Raw genomic sequence first — 7,206 nt, forward strand, 5'->3', positions numbered from 1 at the left:
GCCAAAATATTTCCTGGAAGGATTTTTAAATGTTATTGATTCTGCTCTGACTAAAAGCACAGGTCAGGTAAAAAGAATATTCATCTGTTAATTTGATAATTTTAGGCTATGAAGTCCTTAACACGAAAAAAATTACATATACACATTATCTTGTTAAAAATAAGTATATGCTGAAGAAAATCACCCAGAATATATGCTTTTTATAAATGAAATAAATGCATCACTTATAGTAATGGTGGATTGCTCTTANAAAATTTCTGCTCTCATCTCAAATAATGATAATTTATCTGTTTAGTTGTCTCCCAGCAAATTCCTAAGTACCTCCTTAAATTACCATGGGTAAATAAAACAGCCAAACCATCATTAGATTTTCCAATGTGTTTGTATATTAAACATGCAAACATACTGAAATGAAAAGCCATTAAAAATGTCCAGTGTTGGGGCGCCTGGCTGGCTCAGTTGGTGGAACGTGTAATTCTTGATCTCCGGGGAGGGGGGTGAGTTAAGGCCCCACGTTGGATGTAGAGCTTACTTAAAAAAATGAAAAATAAAAACAAATATACAGTGCTACTGAAAGAAAAGTTAAGAATATGGTTTTCCTATGGGGCACTTGGGTGGTTCAGTTGGTTAAGCATCTGACTCTTGATCAGCTCAGGTCATGATCTCACAGTTTGTAAGTTCAAACCCCGTATCGGGCTTGGGATTCTCTCTCTCAAAATAAGTGAATAAACTTAAAAAAACAACAAAAAAAGGAATATGCCTTTCCTGGGGTGTCTGGCTGGCTCAGTCAATAGAGCATGAAACTCTTGACCTCAGGGTTGTGAGTTTGAGCCTCATGTTGGGTGTAGAGATTACTTAAAAATAAAATCCTTAAACAAAAAGACTACGACTATCCTGGCTAAAAAATACATTCACAGAAAGCTTTTCAAATAGTTTCACTACTTTTTTAAAAATTTGGCATCAAATATAGAAGTAAAACTATAAAAGTTGCATGAAAACAATGTAATAAGCAATATTACAATCTTTATTTTTATAAATCCTGAACTATTTTTATTTAAAAAAATTTTTAATGTTTATTCATTTTTGAGAGACAGAGCAAGACAGAGCATGAGCAGAGGAGGGACAGGGAGAGAGGGAGACATAGAATCCGAAGCAGGCTCCAAGCTCTCAGCTGTCAGCACAGAGCTGGATACGGGGCTCAAACCCACAAACTGAGAGATCATGACTTAAGCCAAAGTCAGGAGCTTAACTGACTAAGCTACCCAGATGCCCCTATAAATCCTGAACTATTTGAATAAGAGTAAATATTTCCTAATACTGCTTATCTATGATGGTTGAAAAACTTTTTTCTATTTTTAATTAAAAAATTTTTTATGTGTATTGCTTATTTTTGAAAGAGAGAGAGAGATAGAGTGCAAGCAGGGGAGGAACAGAGAGAGAGGGAGACACAGAATCCAAAGCAGGCTTCGGGCTCTGAGCTGTGAGCACAGAGCCCAACATAGGGCTTGAACTCACAAACTGTGAGATCATGACCTGAGCCTAGGTAGGATGCTTAATGGACTGAGCACCCAGGCTCCCCAAACTTATTTTAAGTTTATTTATTTTGAGAGAGAGCGAGAGAGAGAGAGAGAGCGAGAGAGAGCGCACAAGAAGGGGAGGAACAGAGAGAGGGAGGCTAAGGATGTGATGTGGGCTCCACGCTGTCAGCGTAGAGCCCAATGGAAGGCTCAAACTCACATACCATGAGTTCATGACCTGAGCCGATGTTGGATGCTTAACCAACCGAGCCACCATGGCACCCCAAAAAATTTTTCAATAATAAGCACATCATATTTACCCACTCTCAAAAGGCATGTCAGTTCAGGAAAGTCAACATTTGCTATATTCTACATTCTTTCAGCAAAAGTTATGCTTTGATAAAACTCTGAGTTACTGAAAAGCCTTCAGAATAACATATGACATTTTCCTCAACATTCCAATTAAAATTAGTGAAATATTACTACTATTTAAAAATGATATTTATTTCCTTTTATCCAAGGAGTTATAATAACATTCACACCTGCACCGTACATGTTATAGCTAAAAATGAGATCTAGAAGCAAACAGTTTCATGAAAAGCCAATCCTAGTGACACATTAAGATCATACAACACTACTTAAAATTTCCATGAAAAGGGGCCCTTTATGTTCAATGGGTTTAATTTCAGTTTTAGCATTTCCCGGGCCCAACTATTACAATTTCAAATTTCCTAGGAATATACATCTATAGAAACTACTGTTGATCCTTCTCAGTTTCTAATAATTTAGAATTCTTCTCTTGGGTGATCTTTAGTTGGAAAGATTTTATTCTTTGGGAAAAAAGGCGGGTATAGAAAAATTTACCCTGAAAGATAACAAATACATGGTGAGAAGTCTAAATTCCAGAAGCCAGCCTAAAAAGTGTGCAATTTAAAACTGTTATGCTTCTAAAACATACTTAACAATTAATTCAGTGAAAATCCTATGATGTCAGACATCATTAACCCATGCTCCATAATGAGCTCATGTGTTATAAACTAACCACAACACATGTTCAAAGTTACGTCTAACTTCATTACTTGGATGCAATGGTTGTCCGGGGGTGGGGGGGTAATTTATTTTCCATTACGTCATGTTCTATTACTAACCAAAGTAAATGTAATTTTGATATGAGGAAGAAAAAAACATACTTCAGGGGTGGCTGGGTGGCTCAGCTGGTTAAGTGTTGAACTTTGGCTCACGTCATGATCTTGCGATTTGTGGGTTCGAGCCCCACATTGGGCTCTGTGCTGACGGCTCAGAGTCTGGAGCCTGCTTAGGATTCTGTATCTCCCCTCTCTCTGCCCCTTTCCTACTCATGCTCTGTTTCTCTCTCTCAAAAATAAATAAACATTAAAAANTTTATTTTATTTTTTAAAGTTTATTTATTTAAGTAATCTTTACACCCAATGTGGGGCTTGAACTCACGACTCTGAGATCAAGAGTTGCACGTTCTTCATACTGAGCCAGCCCAGCATCCCTCAGCCTAGACTAGTCATGGGCTTCATGACTGCCTTTCTAAGTCTGTCTGCTCCAATCAGTAAATTGAGAACTACTCATGTCTTCAAAATCAAACATGTTTTATTTTTTTGTTTGTTTATTTGTGTGTGTGTGTGTCAGAGGGAGGGAGAGAGAGAGAGTGCGCACACGTGTGCGGAAGAGGGGCAGAGAGAGAAGGAGACAGAGGATCCAAAGCAGGCTCTGCCCTGAGAGTGGAGAGCCGGACTCAGGGCTCGAACTCACAAGCTGTGAGATCATAACCTAAGCCAAAGTCGGACACCCAACCGACTGAGCCACCCAGGTGTTCCTAAAATACATGTTTTAAATAACCAGTTACTTCTCATGGAATTCTGAAGCTACATAACATTTGAGTGAAATACTATCTTCCAATTAGCTAGCATTTATTTATTCATTCATTCCTTATTCAGCTGGGTCTAAGTCACAGACATTGTTGAGCCTTTTTCTGATTCTTCTACCACCAGGTCTAGACACGTTATTTAAATTCTTATGATGTCAGTAAATGAAAATATTTATGTTTGGCAATCTCCAGAGTTATCATTTTTTGAGATTCAGATCGGCAAAGCACAGCACAATAGAACTCAGATTCCAGAAAGGGCAAAGAGGCAGCAAGACCGAGCTTAATTGGATCCTCTAAACAGGCAACAAGCACTAGCAAATTAATTAGAACCGTGTTTCCACATTTGTCAACTACAATGCATTTGTTTTAACCGAGGCCTCCTTCCTCTATTAGCCATTACTGACAGTGCAAGATTGACTCCTTGAACTTCACAAATACCAAACTTCACAAATACCAAAATCAATCAACTCACTATGCGGAGCCCAAAGTCTATAAGGAAGAGGTGCATGCTGAATTAGTTCAATCACCAATAAGTACCGAGAACTTACGACTCTGCTAGATGGTACAAGTGTACAAAAGAACTCATGTTCCCTGGCCACAAATCCATGGCTAGCTAACCAGGCAGACTGCACATTCACAGATAAAACATGAGTAAGCATAAAGATCCTGCTACTGTAAAGCCTTCACTCTCCAGAACCCTGGATCGGCACAGGGTATTGGCCGATTTTTCAAAATTAATTTCCATCGAAAACAACAGGGATGGGCTAACTCTTCCCATATCAAAACTTCATTACTTTTTGGGGCGCCTGGGTGGCTTAGTCGGTTAGGCGTCCGACTTTTGCTTGGGTCATGATCTCGCGGTTCGTGGGTTCGAGCCCCGCGTCGGGCTCTGTGCTGACTGCCAGCTCAGAGCCTGGAGCCTGTTTCAGTCTGTGACTCCCTCTCTCTCTGACCCTCCCCTGCTCACGCTGTCTCTCTCTCTCTCCTAGAAATAAATAAAAACATTTAAAAAAAAAAAAACTTCATTACTTTTCACCTTCTGACAGAAACCTTTTTGCCTCTTACGGTCTTCAAGTCTCAAATGGGCACAAATCTTTTAAGAATCCCTCCTAGTCAACATAGTACACAGGGGCTCTGGGGAGAATGCCTCGGATGGAGCTACAGTAACGTGTGCCACTAATGTCCTTCCTCACCATCGCCCAACTCCGGTCCCTGTACATACTTTGACAGGAAACATGGATGCTACTAAAGAAAGGTGGCTCTTTTCTTTACACACCGATACACAGACCGAGAGAAGAGTCCTATACCTTGAAGGCAGGTGTTGTCAAACATTAGTATGACAACCTACGAATCATCGGAGGTGAATATTTTAACCGTACAGGTCTGGGGGTGGGGCCTAGCACTCTGCATTTTATACAAGTACTCCAGCTGATGTTTCTGCCCAGTCCGCTGAACTTGAAGAAACATTGCTTTCAGGTCAAGGTTGCTCACCCCCCACCCGAGATAGCCCTAGCTGCGGCGAGACTGTTCTCCCCTCTCGGTCTCTGGCCTTCCCCAGCTCACCACTGATTGCCCGTCTGCACTGTCCAGGGCCATTATCTTGCCCCTCCCACACTCGAGATCCTTCCAAGTCTGGGTGAGCCTGAAAGCAAGGTCTCCAGGTGGCTGACAGATAGGCACAGAGGCGGACCGACAGACATACGCAGATCGGAGGCTGTGTGTGACGTCTCCGTAATTAGGAACCAAAGGTAGTCTAAACTAGATAGACTGTTCAGTACCACGTAAAAGTGAAACATCTTTTTCAACCCTTTTTGATGCAGAAGGGTGGAGAAGGACACGGAGGCGCGCGCCTGTGGTCTGCTTGTGGTGGTCTCCCACTAACTAGCTTTGTGACTTCCCATGTGACCTTCCCCGATCTGTGAAATAGGGAAGGCTCCCCTCTCTTTGCCCCACTCACAGCAATCTTACGAAAACCAACCGAACTGGTGTTTGGGAAAGCCCACCGGAAAATGCAGAGCACAATACAATGATGGGTGGTATTTCTGTAACGGGATAATTTATCATTTTTTCAGCTTCATAAATGCATTAATCTAGACATTATTCTAAGCTGCCTTGATGACCGAATGGCTTCTAGTATCTCAGGGTCTTTTTTATAAAAATAAATTCTCACTGACAAAAAGGTAGAGGAAAATGCAGACCCTTGGACGTACCCTGAAGTTGATTTTTTGAATATATCCTTGAANTGGCTTTACTGTATTTAGTTCAAATGTTTCAAAGCATGCTCTGCAGAATTTATATTTTAGCTGCAAGTTAATAAACCATGCTCATAAATCCTGAACAGTCAATACCACTCAGAACGATTTGTAAATATGTAAATTCACTAAAAAAAAAAAAAAACAATTTCACAAGAAAGCCATAAGATTCTATTTGTTTGTAGAAGCCCTCTTGGTGTTTCAGAAAGTCTGGAATAATGACTGACGTTAAATACAATATTTATCGGCAACTGATCTAAAAGACTAAAAGGGCAAAAATCTGGACAGAAGGAATATATATACCCAGTCAATATATACCCGGCCTTGGAATGCTTTGTCATTTTCTAGTTTTTGAAGCCTGAGTTCAATTCTTTGCTGATCTGTTTTGCCATAAAAACCTGAGAGCAAATAACACACATTACAAGCTTTCAAACAACAGACGGCTAATGTTCTTCTAGGTTGGTTTACTACCAATTTTCTTATTTTCATACTGCTTGTAATGAATAAAAACATACAAAGAGAGGCACCGGTCTCCTTAACCAGAAGATTTTGGTTTTGTGAACTTCTCTCCTGTAGCTCACTCCTCTGGGCTAATAAACAGACTTCGGGTCTGTCTGCCCAAGGAATGCAGCTCTCAAAACAGAGACTACTACGGAGCACTGCACTATATAGGCTGACACCAGACAACTTTCTGAGAAAATTAAAGTAAGCTGGCAGGTGTTGGAGGAACTCTAAAGGCAAATTTCCTGTATTTACCTTTATTACGTTTATGTTGTAATTAGCTTACAGAAAGTGACCATTACTAAGCCTTACCCTTATCTAACTAGTTTGTCTTCAAAATAAACAGTTTGGGCTCTTTTCTGGGTCATCACACAGGCACTATTGCATTATTAGAGTCACAACTCAATCAAAATCAGAGTCTAACAGTACCTTCAGAAAGACCTTGGCAGAGACCTTATCCAAAATATTCTCCCCACGCTAAGGACTTCTTATGCTAAAGGTAAGTGGCAAGTCTTTTATTTCTTGTTTGGAACCATGAATTAAAAACAGCATCTCTTTAATGGCAATACTATTTCAAAGTCCACTTTTAAAACGCCATACACATAAAAATTATTTATTTTTGAATCATCGAAAGCTACAATGGGTTGAATTAATATTTGCCACGTTTTAGCATTAAGCCTCACCATGCAAATAGCAATTATGTTATTTTTCCTTTACAAATACATTAAAGTATCTTTAAATACAGCTTATTTTATATTCCTATTAATATTATTCCTTTCCTTTGTGTATTTAAGAAGAATCTGGTGTGCCACCTTCTGGTAGCTGAGGGAAATTATGTATCTCTACACAAGTCACTATTCTTTATTTTAACTTAAAAAATATATATATATGTATTTCTTAGCCTGCATTACACTTAAGCTTTAGATATATACACAAATCTAGACCACAGTCTGAAAGAAAATAAAATCTCCTTAGTGACTTTTTTTTTAAAGAATCAAGCTTTATACATGCTTCCTATGATTTTTGCATGTTTACCAAA

At 39.4% G+C, this 7,206-nt stretch overlaps 1 protein-coding gene across 4 annotated transcripts in view; it reads right to left on the minus strand.

The window, feature by feature from the left end:
• Window positions 1–7,206, minus strand: part of KLHL13 (kelch like family member 13) — a 190,768-nt gene that overhangs the window by 73,974 nt on the left and 109,588 nt on the right. The window contains exon 1 of one of the 4 annotated variants that reach the window (XM_077775175.1): window positions 5,625–5,652. The exons of the other annotated variants lie outside the window; for them this stretch is intronic. The gene's annotated coding sequence lies outside the window, so the exon portion shown is untranslated. Of the gene's footprint in view, window positions 1–5,624; window positions 5,653–7,206 lie in introns of those variants that run through there. 4 annotated transcript variants of the gene reach the window in all.

This window comes from Crocuta crocuta, unplaced genomic scaffold (genome assembly GCF_008692635.1).
Source record: "Crocuta crocuta isolate KB4526 unplaced genomic scaffold, BGI_CrCroc_1.0 scaffold531, whole genome shotgun sequence".
In the NCBI taxonomy this organism is placed as follows: domain Eukaryota; kingdom Metazoa; phylum Chordata; class Mammalia; order Carnivora; family Hyaenidae; genus Crocuta; species Crocuta crocuta.